The 15828-nt window shown below is 46.6% G+C and overlaps 1 protein-coding gene across 1 annotated transcript in view; it reads right to left on the reverse strand.

Moving 5' to 3' along the window:
- LOC132389207 (NACHT, LRR and PYD domains-containing protein 3-like) overlaps positions 1–15495 on the reverse strand; it is a 38240-nt gene extending 22745 nt beyond the window's left edge. Inside the window, exons 1-3 of the mRNA XM_059961668.1 lie at positions 15412–15495; positions 15087–15380; positions 1102–1270 (exon numbers count right to left, since the gene is read on the reverse strand). The gene's annotated coding sequence lies outside the window, so the exon portion shown is untranslated. The remainder of the gene's footprint in view (positions 1–1101; positions 1271–15086; positions 15381–15411) is intronic.
- Positions 15496–15828: the final 333 nt, after the last annotated feature.

Genomic DNA, 15828 nt, shown 5'->3' on the forward strand with positions numbered 1-15828 from the left:
ACTAATTAAGCTGTCAGAACTTGTCTAATCAACACACAAAATGCATAAGTGGACCACTCGGTCCTTCAAAACTGCTGCTGATCTGATTTAAACTTTCGTTACGAATTGCCCCATGTTCATCTCGATAACACTTCAATCCCACTTTTTATGAAGCTGGGCTTCGAATGGAAACAAAGGCTTTTCTTTCACTGGTCAGTGAGTAGAACGAGTTCCTAACTCCCCCGATTAACTCCGGCAAAAATAAAATGGGAGGTTGAAAGAGGGAGTGGAGAGGGGAAACTGTTGCTGCTTTTCACTGCACGATGCCTTTCCACAGTCAATACTTCCACAGTCTTTCTGAACATTGCATCTACCTTAATATCATCTCCTTCATCATCTGACCCAACACGCTGCTTCCCATCAAAAAATGACTGAATTTAAAGCAATTCCGATTGCAAGGGCATTCGTTCATGTCAAGTAAAGGTATTACCTGTGACTTTGGTACCGGGTCAAAAGGGAACATTGCAAAACCTAGTTCTGTTTAAGCACAGGTTCATAGGCTCTGGCAATTTGTTGGAAGAAGACTACTTGATGTCGCCAGGCTATGTAAATGTAAATTATTGGTTGCCATTTGCTAGTTAGGACTGAATTAAATGTGGTGCTGGGACATTTGGCTTCAAGAGGGTTTGCTCTTAGCAGAGGCTTGCACGACGATATACTCGAGGGCAAGTATATCATTGCAGCTTGCAATAGACAGAGGAGTCAATGACATGTTGCTGCAGTTCATGGTAATTCCACATTTCTGCATTCACTACAGCAGGAAGCGCTGCGGGTCTCATAAAGGGAGAAAATTCTCAACACATTTTGAGATGATTGCCACCTAACACAGCCAAGCAACGAAACAACGGAACCGATAAGAGTTTGAAATGAGCAAGCAATGTGAGGGAATGTGTGTTGCTTCAAAGAGCTGGGATGCTGACAGAAATTAACAAGTCTGGAGTGATTGCAACTGACTTAACTGGCACTTCTACATGTATTCAGTCCCTGTCCAGCTATTTCCTACCTTCCTTGGTACAGATATGTAATGTCTGAAGGACCGGTGTTTGAATAAATGAGACTCACCAAACTTTCTCCTGACTGAATCAGTGGAATCTCCGAGTCAGATGGGTTCTCTCCAGTTGATGCTCTCAGTACTCGGGCTGGTTCACTTGTTGATCTTCCCTCGTCTTTAGTCGTGGTTTCTTTCCAGTTGTGGGCTTTTCTTCCACTAAATCTCTCACTGTAGGTCTAACTTTAACCAGAGAGACGATGAAGCACGTTAACAACACAAAGGAGAACCAAGCATTAAACTGAAATTTAAATCTTGAATGCATATATAATGATCCGAGTGAAGAAATCTGGAACTGTCCCTCACACTTTACAAAACCTAACAAGGGATACAAGGGAACACACACACAATGCTGGTGGAACTCATCAGGCCAGGCAGCATCTGTACGTCAACTCTCCATTGATGTTGCCTGGCCTGCTGAGTTCCTCCAGCATTTTGTGTGTGTTGCTTCGCAGCATCTGAAGATTTTCTCTTGTTTGTGATGGGATACACATACCGGGGCTCAGTCACGGTGTAAGATACAAGTCATAATACATAGGGGTAGAATTCGGTGATTCGGTCATTCTAGTCTGCTCAATTATCAATTGTGGAGGATTATTTTTCCAACCCCGTATTCTTGCTTCCCTGCGATAGTACTCAACCTATTTCGCAAATCAGAACATGAATGTACCCAACAATAGCCTCCACCACACTCTGTGGCATCGAATTCCACAGATCAACCAACATTTGGCTAAAGTAATTGGTCTCGTCTCAGTTTTAAAGTGAAGCTTCTTTATTCTGAGGCTGCACTCAGATCCCAGACACTCCGCCTAATCAAGACATCCTCTCCATTCCCAATGTATCCAGGCTTGTTGTTATTTAGTAGGTATAAATAATCACTCCCACCTCCCCCCCCCCCCACCACAACCACCATCCTTCTGAACTCTACTGAACACAGGCCCAGGGCTATAACATGCCCCACATGCATAAAGCTCATCATTCCCCGGCTTATTTTGTGAACCTTGTTATCAACAATTGTACTGAACAGATGTCCAGGATTAAAAGGACAGAAAACTGGTACCAGGATAATTTACAGGGAAAAGATCTGATTTCATTACTGTCCTACAATCACAAAACGAGCGCAGCTGCACTGCTCCATTCACAGGAAATTTAACATGTTCCAGAGTGAATGTAATAAAGAGAAACTGGAATCACTAGAAATGCTCAGCAGGTAAGGAACTGCCGTGGGGAGAGGACCAAGTTAACAATTCGGTTTCCTAACCTTTCGTCAGAATGGTTACAAATATTACCCAGTTTTTACTGGAAATCCTGTGTTGTTTACTTTGGAGCAGCAGAGACTGAGGAGAAATCTGTTAGAGGTTTGTAAGATTGTGAAAGACATTGACAGAGTAGTCAGGGAGTATCTTTTCAGAGGTTAGAAATGTCTAATACCAGAGGACATGCAATGAAGGTGTGAGGGAGTAGATGCAAATGGAATGTGAGGGTAAGTTGTTTTACTCAGGGAGGGAGTGGTGAATACATGAAATGAGCTGCCTGTTGTGGTGGTGGAAGACAATACATCGGAGTCTTTGAAGACACATGGGTGTGAGGAAGATCGAGAGGATATGGATATTGTGTAAGTCGGACGGATTAGTTATTTTTTGGGGGGGCTTGATTTCTTTTTTAGCTGGTTTAGCATACCATTGTGGCTGAAGCGCCTGTTCCTGTGATGCACTGTTCCATGTTCTGTTCTATCTCCAGCATCTTGAGATTCACTTTGACTCCCACTGGCAGATAGACAGGTGGCAGTGAGGGGGAATTTCCAAATGTGAATTGAATTCTGAAACTCTGTTCTATTTCTACCGGTGCAAACACAAAACACCATGTTTAATCACAGGCTCACCCTGCGAGGGACAGAATTGGAAATTCAATTCCCTGCTTTTCTTCCAAAGGAACTATAGAGTCAAATATCTGAGCAGAAAACAGAAATTCTAACTGATCATTTCATAAACCCGGGAAACTTGATCCCCGACTTAATTTTATCTGGTTAAAAAATTAGTGCCATCTATCCCGGGACCCAACCTTACTGGGTCACAGCCCACACTGAGAGTTTAGGACATCTTTCCCATTTTCCACATTGGGTGGCATCAACACAGGTTCAACCTGATAGTTTTCAACCCAATTTCCCAATTCCACTCAACTTCGCTTCCCAAGAGACTTAACCCCTTCCAAAGCAATGTACTAAAAAGCTGAAAACGAAATGAACATTCAGCAGATAAAGATCATCTGTGGAAAGATGATCTTTCAGGTCCAACATCCTGAATCGAAATGGCTTTGAACATTTTTTTGATTTGATTTCCGGTCTCCAGCATCTTGAGTGTTTTTTTAATATACAGCTGTTCACAGACAGGCGACAGTGAGTGTGAATTTCCAAACACTGTGAGGATACTGAACCCGAGGTAGATAACCAGTGATGCAAACACTGAACAGCTCACTCCAGGTACTCACCGCCTCTGTGTATTGAGGTTAACTAGCAGGTCTATTCGATCTGTCTGCTGTATTGTTTCTGTGCCCTTCGGTTCAGACTCACTCACCCTGGGAAACGAACACTGGTGTATGTGGCTGGGCATCAAGGGTTTACAGACTACACAAGGCTGGACTCACTCACCCCGGGAAACGAACACTGGTGTATGTGGCTGGGCATCAAGGGTTTACAGACTACACAAGGCTGGACTCACTCACCCTGGGAAACGAACACTGGTGTATGTGGCTGGGCATCAAGGGTTTACAGACTACACAAGGCTTGACTGTACCAATGACGCCCCCTCCCTGGCACTAACCCCGGGAAACGAACACTGGTGTATGTGGCTGGGCATCAAGGGTTTACAGACTACACAAGGCTGGACTCACTAACCCCGGGAAACGAACACTGGTGTATGTGGCTGGGCATCAAGGGTTTACAGACTACACAAGGCTGGACTCACTAACCCCGGGAAACGAACACTGGTGTATGTGGCTGGGCATCAAGGGTTTACAGACTACACAAGGCTGGACTCACTAACCCCGGGAAACGAACACTGGTGTATGTGGCTGGGCATCAAGGGTTTACAGACTACACAAGGCTGGACTCACTCACCCCGGGAAACGAACACTGGTGTATGTGGCTGGGCATCAAGGGTTTACAGACTACACAAGGCTGGACTCACTAACCCTGGGAAACGAACACTGGTGTATGTGGCTGGGCATCAAGGGTTTACAGACTACACAAGGCTGGACTCACTAACCCTGGGAAACGAACACTGGTGTATGTGGCTGGGCATCAAGGGTTTACAGACTACACAAGGCTGGACTCACTAACCCTGGGAAACGAACACTGGTGTATGTGGCTGGGCATCAAGGGATTACAGACTACACAAGGCTGGGCTCACTCACCCTGGGAAACGAACACTGGTGTATGTGGCGGGGCATCAAGGGTTTACAGACTACACAAGGCTGGACTCACTAACCCTGGGAAACGAACACTGGTGTATGTGGCTGGGCATCAAGGGTTTACAGACTACACAAGGCTGGACTCACTCACCCCGGGAAACGAACACTGGTGTATATGGCTGGGCATCAAGGGTTTACAGACTACACAAGGCTGGACTCACTCACCCCGGGAAACGAACACTGGTGTATGTGGCTGGGCATCAAGGGTTTACAGACTACACAAGGCTGGACTCACTAACCCCGGGAAACGAACACTGGTGTATGTGGCTGGGCATCAAGGGTTTACAGACTACACAAGGCTGGACTCACTCACCCTGGGAAACGAACACTGGTGTATGTGGCTGGGCATCAAGGGTTTACAGACTACACAAGGCTGGACTCACTCACCCCGGGAAACGAACACTGGTGTATGTGGCTGGGCATCAAGGGTTTACAGACTACACAAGGCTGGACTCACTCACCCCGGGAAACGAACACTGGTGTATGTGGCTGGGCATCAAGGGTTTACAGACTACACAAGGCTGGACTCACTAACCCCGGGAAACGAACACTGGTGTATGTGGCTGGGCATCAAGGGTTTACAGACTACACAAGGCTGGACTCACTCACCCTGGGAAACGAACACTGGTGTATGTGGCTGGGCATCAAGGGTTTACAGACTACACAAGGCTGGACTCACTCACCCTGGGAAACGAACACTGGTGTATGTGGCTGGGCATCAAGGGTTTACAGACTACACAAGGCTGGACTCACTCACCCTGGGAAACGAACACTGGTGTATGTGGCTGGGCATCAAGGGTTTACAGACTACACAAGGCTGGACTCACTAACCCCGGGAAACGAACACTGGTGTATGTGGCTGGGCATCAAGGGTTTACAGACTACACAAGGCTTGACTCACTCACCCTGGGAAACGAACACTGGTATACGTGGCTGGGCATCAAGGGTTTACAGACTACACAAGGCTGGACTCACTAACCCTGGGAAACGAACACTGGTGTATGTGGCTGGGCATCAAGGGTTTACAGACTACACAAGGCTGGACTCACTAACCCTGGGAAACGAACACTGGTGTATGTGGCTGGGCATCAAGGGTTTACAGACTACACAAGGCTTGACTGTACCAATGACGCCCCCTCCCTGGCACTAACCCTGGGAAACGAACACTGGTGTATGTGGCTGGGCATCAAGGGTTTACAGACTACACAAGGCTTGACTGTACCAATGACGCCCCCTCCCTGGCACTAACCCCGGGAAACGAACACTGGTGTATGTGGCTGGGCATCAAGGGTTTACAGACTACACAAGGCTTGACTGTACCAATGACACCCCCTCCCTGGCACTAACCCCGGGAAACGAACACTGGTTTATGTGGCTGGGCATCAAGGGTTTACAGACTACACAAGGCTTGACTGTACCAATGACACCCCCTCCCTGGCACTAACCCCGGGAAACGAACACTGGTGTATGTGGCTGGGCATCAAGGGTTTACAGACTACACAAGGCTGGACTCACTAACCCTGGGAAACGAACACTGGTGTATGTGGCTGGGCATCAAGGGTTTACAGACTACACAAGGCTTGACTGTACCAATGACACCCCCTCCCTGGCACTCCAAACAATGCCTCGAAGCACACAACGCTAGCCAGCCAGGAAAGCCACTACCCCGACAGCTGAGCATCCAATGTTGGCTACAGCAAAGTTAATGACGACTCTGGCCAGAAAGCATCCAGACTGAGATCACAGAAAGAGTGTACATGTGCACATTGATGTCTTCACAGCTATCGTCAACACTTCACTCATCCAGGCTGCTGTTCCCATGTGCTTCAAATCAACCACCATTATCCTTGTACCAAGGAACTCTACATATTCGGAACAAAGTGACCTACTGCCCTGTGGAGTTGTCGCCAATCAGCATTCAGTGCTTTGAACGGCTGATAGTGGCATACATCAAAAACTCCAATCCTTGTTCACTGGTCACTCACCAGTATGCTTACCGACTGAATTGCTAAGTGGCAGATGGCATTGCATCTCTCATTCTCCTTGGCCTGACATGCCTTAAAAAAAGACAAATAGGTCAAAATGTTGTTTCTGGATTTCATTTCGGCATTCATCGCTGTTGTCCCACAAACCTTGGTGAACAAATTCCCATGCCTCCGTCTAAACACACCACTGTGCAACTGGGTGGTGGACTTGCTAACCAACAGACGACAGACAGTCAGAGTGCACAACTGGTCCTCCCTTCCCATCATCGTCAACCTCTGTGACCCTCAGCCTTGTGCTCAGACCATTGCTGTCCACTCTGCTCACACGATGGCAAATCCAGACTCCCGAGCAAGACCGACCTGCCATCAAGCACATATTCACAGAAAGGTGGTGGAAAAGTACCATAGGTCCCACACACGCTAGTCCGGGACTGTTTGTCCCACTCACATCAGTCCATCAGGGAAAAGGCTACATAACATCCACGCCTGTACAATCATCCTCGAAACAGTTATTTTTCCCTTTTTGAATAGTGAAGAAAACTATTGAGGCTTGGTCGACCTCATTAAATTGGTTTACAATCAGTCTGTAGTCAGAACATTTCTTGTAAACATAGCAGGAGTAAATTGGCCCCCACCGAGCCTTCTGCCCCAAGCAGTGAACTCATGGCTTTCGTTCCGCAATGCCGCCGGCTGCTCTCTGTAACTGGTCACACTCCTCCCCCACCCCCCAACTGTTTGCTATTTGTCGAGCCTTTGAACAGAATCAGAGTCTTTGCTTCTACAGGACTTTCAGAAGATCAGCTCGAAACACCCACAATAAACACACTCTCAAAGAGAGAACAACGAACATTTATCGGAAACGGCAAGTTCTGATAAAAGTGAACTCATGTTGTCTGAACAGCTCTTCGCACGCTTGCTTTGCAATTGTAACACCCGGTTAGAGAACTGTTCCAAATCTCAAACATCTCTTGCAGACTCTCTGGTGTTCACTCCTGTCGCAGCATCATTTCCCTGCTGACATTGATTTACAATCACACCCACTTTGCATCAAATTTATATCAAAATTGAAAACACTCGGAACCCTCACTTAATGTCGACGTCGCATCTTTGCTTTTGGGCTGCTGTTTCTTCACAGCATTCGTGTGATCTGTAATAATGAGCACCCAGACCCGGGCATCTTACAGCCGTATCTCCGTATTCGCAAACAGGCCCAACTCAAATATGACGATTTAGGAATAGTAAAAAAATTCTATCGAGGCCTCCATATCAACACACAGAAGAGTTTAGATACAGTTTTGCATAACATACAGCTGACACTAAGAAGAACAAAATAAAAAGTAGGGTTTTGATTTTGAGAAACACGGAGAGGATGCTAATTGGCAAGTTCAGAAAACTGTGTGAATGGAGGGAGGGCGGGGAAAACAGAGCCAGATCATGATAATTCTCGTGGCGAAAGGGGTGCAGTAGTAGGGTATATAAACGTGAATTCTGTAAACACACTGTAAGGCAGAGGGTGGGGTCTTAGTGCAACTGTGAGCGAATAATCAAAAATGTTATTCATGAATTATCAGACTGGAACAACGTGACACTTTCTGCTCCGGGGGTAAAAGGAAGAGGTAATTCACCGAATGAAAAATAATTTGAATAATTTAGTAAAAATTACCAGGGCATTCGGCAGATTCCCACATCGGAGGTTAAGTCAAGAAGGTTCAGTGGCTTAACGTTAAGGAAGCGATGGTAACATAGCTTCGACATCGGCTTCCTGGGAGAAGCCAGTAAGCGGTAGAAAATCTTTTGGTCCTCTGACTGGAGACCATTGACTGGGTTCCTCGGGGATCGGTGCTGGGTCCATTGTTGCTTAAAAGCTCTGTTAGCACTCTGGTTGATTTAATTGCTGCAATGTTTGTTTTTGGTTCAGAGACAGGTATTTTGCATGAGAGATAGTCCGTACTTTTTAAATTGTTTTCCAATAACTCTGGAGTCAGACCTTTACTGTAAATATACCACGCAGAAATCGGCCACTCATCCCATCCGGCCTTCTATCCCGTGCAATGAAATTATGGTTTTCGCTCCGCAATCCCGCCTGCCGCCTGCCTCTTTCTGTAACCGGTCACACCACCTTTTCCCACCACCGGCCCACACCCGCAGTTTACTGTCTCCCGTGGCCTTAAAAGGAATCAAAATCTTTGCTGCTACAGGATGTCAGCGTGATCATTTCGAAACACCCACAACAAACATAGTCTCAAACATCTGAAGTGACAAGTATTGGAAATGGAAATCGTGTTGTCCGAATAGATTTTTCACATGCTTACTTTGAAAACGTAAACCCTGGTTAGAGATCTGTTTTTAATCTTGACATAAACTGTGGAAAATCTCAGTGGCGCTGACAGGAAACTGCAGGATCACAAATACAATCGCGGACAGAAGGGGGTTAAAATGGAGCGAATGAGCTATTGATCACTAATCCAAAGCACAGAATGATTTGAAATAAAGATCGAAATAAATATCTGAAGCTGAAATATTCTGACCTAATTCACCAAGAATGTTCAGTCTCCGTGTGGATATATTTTCAAGTCGTTTTCTTCCAATTTCGTATCAGAGAATCAGGCGGACCTCAGTTAGTAGCTGCGGGGGAGGGGCCGGGTTGTTGTTTGTGAGACTCACTGTGTCAAGCTGCTGCCTGTCCGCAGGGCGGATTCTCTGCTGAAACCAAACAGACCAGTTTGACACTCCTCTTAATCTGCACCAAGTTGGCTTAATATTGTATTTAATTACTTCTGTTACAGAAAATAAAGCAACAAGCACCAGATGGTAGAGAAAAGAAGAGGTCCCACAGTGTCTGCAATCTGAATGACTACTTGTTACAATTGCTACCAGACGTTGTGAGATTCCAGCATTTAATTTTACACCAAACTCACATCGTTTGAAATTTTAATATCATATTTTGCGAGTTAATTAAATAAATTGCTCTGTGGCATTCTCCACTGCGACGTCCCGAACAGTAAAACGGTAAACTCTCACGGTCGCTCTGTTATTCTGTGTGGTGACTTTTTATTTTGTGTGTGTGTGTGAGAGAGAGAGAGAGAGAGAGAGAGAGAGAGAGCACAATGGCAATTAAAATAAAGAAAATACAAAACGTACTTCACCCCAGTGTGTGTGTGTGAGTGTGTGTGTGTGAGTGTGTGTGTGAGAGAGAGAGAGAGAGAGAGAGAGAGAGAGAGAGAGTGAGAGTGAGAGAGAGAGAGAGAGAAATCGGAGAAGGAACCCGGCCCTGCCCTGTGGGACATTCTGAATGTCATTATCCGTGAGCAAGGTTCCTCCGCACCGACTCAGTACAAACCGCCCTAGAAAATGTGTCTGACTGAAGGTGACGACGTCGTTTTTTTTAATGCATTTGGTCAACAACTAGTTCATTGAACGTGTCAGAACTCCCTTCTCCCCTTGTTTTCCCTCACACTCTGAACAACAGCCGAGTCCCGCTGTAAACGCTCACTGATCTGCAGCATCGGAGACAACATTTACCTCTGATGTTGGTACCGGCCAGGGTTTATCGCGGTCCTGGATAGCCGATCATGCACTGAGAACTCAGTCGGTTCTGCTGCTCCCGGGGCGATTCGGTTAGAATGCGTTAGTCGCTCGTTACAGATAGGCAGGTCCGGATGATCTGAGGTAAATGAAGCCCTCCGCAGTTCTGATCCCACACCTCCTCACCAGCCTAGTACAGGTCGGTCAGCGGGAGGAGAGGGGACTAGGACAAATGCAGCAAAAACAGACAGAATTACAGAGGCTGTGTGAACGCTCCCTCGGTCGCAAGAAGTTTCTGTCTGGATTTCCGTGTCGATCGCACTTTTCCAACTCGCTGGGCGGAGCTTCACCGGTTTATTCAGCCAATCCCAGGCTGTGATTTGATCCAGCCAGGTTCAGGCTCCACCCTCCTTGTCAACGCGGCTGTCCGCTGCAGGGCGAATTTCAGCTCAAACACTCCACACCCAGCACAGCTCTTTCGAGATCAAATTAGTTAAGGCGTTTCAGAGCGGGGAGGATTAATGAAAGAGGGGTGGCGTTACCAGTCAGAGAAAATGTCACGGCAGTGCTCCGTCAGGACAAATTGTCGAACCCGACTAATGAGGCATTCCGTGTGGAAATGAGAGATAAGTAAGGTATGGCCACGGTAATGGGGCGATATTAAAGACAACCCGACAGTCCCAGGGATTTAGAGGAACACATTTGGAAGATCGTATATTGTTGCAAGAAACTTAAGGTTGTTACACTTGGTGATTTTAACTTTCCACATAATGACTGGGAATCTCATACTGTAAATGGACCAGGTGGGATAGAGTTTGTCAAGTGTGTCGAAGAACTTTTCCTTCACCAGTACGCAGAAACCCAAAAGTAAGCGTGCAATACTGAATCTGCTATGAAGGAATGAGGCAGGACAGGGGACAGAAATTTGTGAAAAGCAACACTTTGCATCCGGTGACCACGATGCCAATATGCACCTAAATATACAGAAGATTCGGCCTGACCTGTGGGTTGGGATTCTGAATTGGAGAAAGTACAATTTTGATGGTGTCAGAATGGATCTGGCAAGTGTGGATTGAGACAGGCTGCTGCTTTGTGGCAAAAGTGTACTTGGAAGGTGTGATGACTTCAAAAACGAAATTTTGTGACTACCAGCTTGCAAGTGCCTGGCAGAATGAAAGATAAGGATAACAAGCGTAGGGACGTTGATATCCAAAAATTACTGAGGCGCCGGTTAAAAGAAGAAAGGAGGTGCATGGCAGAGAATGGCAAGTTGGATAAAATGAGACCCTTATGGAGTATAGTAAGTGCAAGAAAAGAAATCCGGGCAGCTAAAAGAAGGCATGAAGTTCCTCTGATAGACAAGCTGAAGAGAGTTATTGAGAACTCCACAAACAGGATCCGAGCAAAAGGATTGCAAGGGATAAATCTGTATCACTGGAAGATCATAATGATCAGAATAGATCACTGAACCTACTTCTTCAGGCGGGATCTCTCCCACTCCGGGGAGCCGGCAGCAAGCCGATGGACAAGCGGTCTCCTCCTGCTTCTCAAACATACATCAGACACCGGCTGCAGAAGACGGTTCACAAACGCCCCCAACTTCCCTCAGAGGGAAATGGAGATAAATAAAAAAGGGGGACATTTGGTTTGAAGTTTGTTCCACTTTGACAGTGAGTTCAGAACCGGAGCGGGAGACCCGTCTCCCAGCTGGTACCACCCTCTCGGCTGGTCCGCCTCTGCTGTTGGGTGTAACCAGTGATTGACATCTCTTCGCATCAATGAAAATAACGCAGTTTGTAAATACTCTGTTGATAGTGACGGTGGGGGTGGAATGACGTGATTGTTACCTCAGCCGTTAACACGTCTCAAAGCCCGCCAGGCAGCGCGGTTGAGTGAACTCGGCCTTTTCTCCTTGGAGAGATGGTGGATGAGAGGTGACCTGATAGAGCTAGATAAGATGATGAGAGGCATTGATCGTGTGGACAGTCAGAGGCTTTTTTTCCCCAGGCCTGAAATGGCTACAACGAGACGGCATTGTTTTAAGGTGCTTGGAAGTCAGTACAGAGAAGATGTCAGGGGTAAGTTTTTTTACACAGAGAGTGGTGAGTGCGTGGAATAGATTTCCGGCGACAGTGGTGGAGGCGGATACGATAGGATTACTTAAGAGATTCCTGGATAGGTACATGGAGCTCAGAAAAATAGAGGGCCAGGGGCAACTCTGTCATGGACAGGAGCTTGCCTGTCGGTCCAACACCGTGTTGTCCAACTCACCGAGTTGGTCATAAATTGAATCCCCTGACGTAGCTGGGGCACATACTTAAAGCACAGAGTCGGAGGTAAATCGTTCATCAATTTAATGCTTGTTTTCAGCTCACCATATACATAAAATTATATCTCTCTTCGAATGCAGTCATTATACCAGCTTACATTATTTGAATGGTCAGAGCTTTTCCAGTCGACATATCAATACCGTACGCATAACTGGACCACACATCCCTCAAAACTGATGCTGCAGATAATGAAATCACGGCTGATCTGATCTGAAATTTCATTCCGTATCCCCCCATGTCCATCCCTGTAACCCACTGTTTATCAGGAATCTCGGCCTTCAACAGAATCAAAGGCTTTGCTTCCACTGGCCATTGAGGAGAAGAGTTCAGAACACCCTCAGTCAACACAGGAACAATACATGTATCTGTCTGAAATTAGAAATTCTGAAAACGGAACGGTGTTTGCTGCACCGATCCCGCATCCTTGCTTTGAAACAGGTGCCGTTGTTCCAGAGATGTTCTTAAACTTTACTTAACCTGTGGAAAATGTCAATCGTGCAAACAAGTAACATTGAAAAACATGGAACCGAGAAAACCTGCAGCACAACACAGGGCGTTCGGCCCACAAAGTTTTGCCGTACATTTATCCTACCTTAGAAATTACTAGGGTTACCCATAACCCTTGATTTTTCTAAGCTCCATGTACCTATCCAAAAGTCTTTTAAAAGAGCCTATCATATCCACCTCCACCCCCGTTGCCGGCAGCCCATTACACCACTCACCACTCTCTGCATCAAAAAAAACTTACCCCTGACATCTCTTCTTACCTACTCCTAAGCACCTTAAACATGTACCCTCCTGTGGCAGCCATTTCAGCCCTGAGAAAAAGCCTCTGACTATCCGCACGATCACTGCATCTCACCATCGAATATAACTCTATCAGGTCAACTCTCATCCTCCGTCGCTCCAAGGAGAAAAGGCAGAGTTCACTCAACCTGTTTTGATAAGGTATGCTCCCCAATCCAGGCAACATCCTTGAAAATCTCCTCTTCACCCTTTCTATGGTTTTCACATCCTTCCTGTAGTGGGGAGACCAGAACTGAGCACAGGGTCCTATATAGCTGCAACATTACTTCTTGGCTCCTAAATTCATTTCCCCGATTGATGAAAGCCAATACACACCAAATGCCTTCTTAATCACAGAGTGAACCTGCGCAGCAGCTTTGAGCGTCCTATGGACTCGGACCCCAAGATCCGTCTGATCCTCCACGGGGCCAAAAATCATACCATTAATACTATATTCTGCCATCATATTAGACCTACCAAAATGAACTATTTCACGCTTATCTGGATTGAACTCCATCTGCCACTTCTCAGCCCAGTTCTGCATCCTATCAATGTCCCGCTGTAACCTCTGACAGACCTCCAGACTATTCACAACACCACCAACATTTTTGTCATCAGCAAACTTACTAATCCATTCCTCCACTTCCTCATCCAGGTCAATTATAAAAACTACGAAGAGTAAGGGTCCCAGAACAGATCCCTGAAACACCCCACTGGTCACCATGCAGAATATGACCCGGCTACAACCACTCTTTGCCTTCTGTGGGCAAGACAGTTCTGGATCCATAAAGCAAGGTCCCCTTGGATCCCATGCCTCCTTGCTTTCTCAATAAGCCTTGTATGGGTTACTTTATCAAATGCCTTGCTGAAATGCACATACACTACATCTGCATTTCTTACCTCAGAAATGTGTTGAGTCAGAAACTCAGAAAATTCTAACACTGGGAACAGAAAAAGCAAAGCCGCCAGAAATGGCTCAAAATAAACAAATATCTCCTTGATCGCCGATTCAATACAGGGACAACTTGTTTGGAAATAAAGATCCGAAATAAATATCCGAAGCTGAATTATTCTTAAGCCAATTCCCCAAGAGTGTGAGAGCTTTCTGACAGTGTAAATACTGTATAACGTTTCTTACAAGTAATCCCGCCCACAACCCCACACGTATCACACGTAACCATGGCAACACACAGAGTGCTGGGAGAACTCAGCAGGTTAGCCAGCATTTAAGGATGGGGGTAAGCAGTCGCCGTTGCGGATCGAGTCCCTTCATCAGGACTGGACTGGAATGGGGAAGAGGGCAGATGATTGACTGATTTGGAAGGTGCGGCTTGTTGTTCTGTGAGACTCGGTGCTCAGGGTCTGCGAGCAAGCAGCTGCCTGTCTGTCACATTCCTTAGAACAGGGAGCGGCCGTTCCACTGAATTCAAATCCAAACCGGTTCAACAAAACACTGTTATTCAAATATGAAGAAAGTTTAATATTGCATTTAACCCCTTCTTCTACAGGGAAGAACAGTAGAACCAAAGGCACAATGTAAATAACATTACTGGGCTCTCGAATGTCGACTGTACTATTTTCCATAGACGCTGCCTGGCCTGCAGAGTTCCTCCGGCATTTTGTGTCTGTTGTTCGGATTTCTAGCATTTGCTTTTTCCTCTTGTTTGAGAGAAATCGGTGACGGGTCACTGGCCCGTGGGATATTTCACATCTCACTACCGGGGTGAAAGACGCCCTCTGCTCCCAATCGGTAGAAACCACCCTCGTTTCTCTGAATCCATTTGGTCAGTAATTGACTCGTTATCATGAACTCCCTTCTCCCACGAAATTCACTCCCAATCCCGACCAAAGCCGAGCCTCGCTGTAAACGCTGAATAATTTTACAGAATCATAGACAACACTTACCTCTGATGTTGTAACCGGACGGCGTTCAGTGTGGTCCCGGGAAATCACAGTCTGAGTTCCCGGTTGACCGACAATGGTCCTGCACCGATGTGCTCACTCTGTACGGAGAGTTGAGTCTGAGCTGCTGCTCCCGAGGCCACTCGGCTGTGATGTGTCCGTCGCTCATTATAGATGGAGAGGGCCGGGTGAGCCGGGGTAGAGCGGGACTGCCGCAGTCCGGGTCACACTAACTCCCACCGGCTCAGGACGGGTCTGACAGCGGGAGGAGGCGGGAGTGGGATCAATGTAGCAACCCTAAAGAGGAAAACAAACAGGCTGCGTTAACCTTTCTGTCCGGATTTCCGTGTGGATCTCTCCTTTTTCTTTCATCGCAACCAGTGGGGCGGAGTTTCTCTGTTTAACTCAGCGAGTCCCAGGATGCGGATTTGATCGAGTCCCGGTTCTGGGAGGATCTGAGCTCCGCCCCGTGTGTAAACAGGACTGCCCGGCGTAGGTACCGTTTCAGTTCCAGCGTCCCTCACCTCTTCAGGTACAGGGAACTGACTTTCTTCTGAAATTAAATCAAACTCGTTCGGCTATATGTATTCACACTCAACTGGAATAAATCTGATCAAAAATAGTCAGGAAGGAAAAGTTAAACTCGAGAAGTTTTGATCAAAGAGAAACACACGAGGGGGTGTTGGGCCTCCTAATGAGTATTAAGGCTAAAGACCGTAAGACATAGGAGTAGAATTAGGCCTTT

Source organism: Hypanus sabinus, unplaced genomic scaffold (genome assembly GCF_030144855.1).
Source record: "Hypanus sabinus isolate sHypSab1 unplaced genomic scaffold, sHypSab1.hap1 scaffold_499, whole genome shotgun sequence".
Classification (NCBI taxonomy): domain Eukaryota; kingdom Metazoa; phylum Chordata; class Chondrichthyes; order Myliobatiformes; family Dasyatidae; genus Hypanus; species Hypanus sabinus.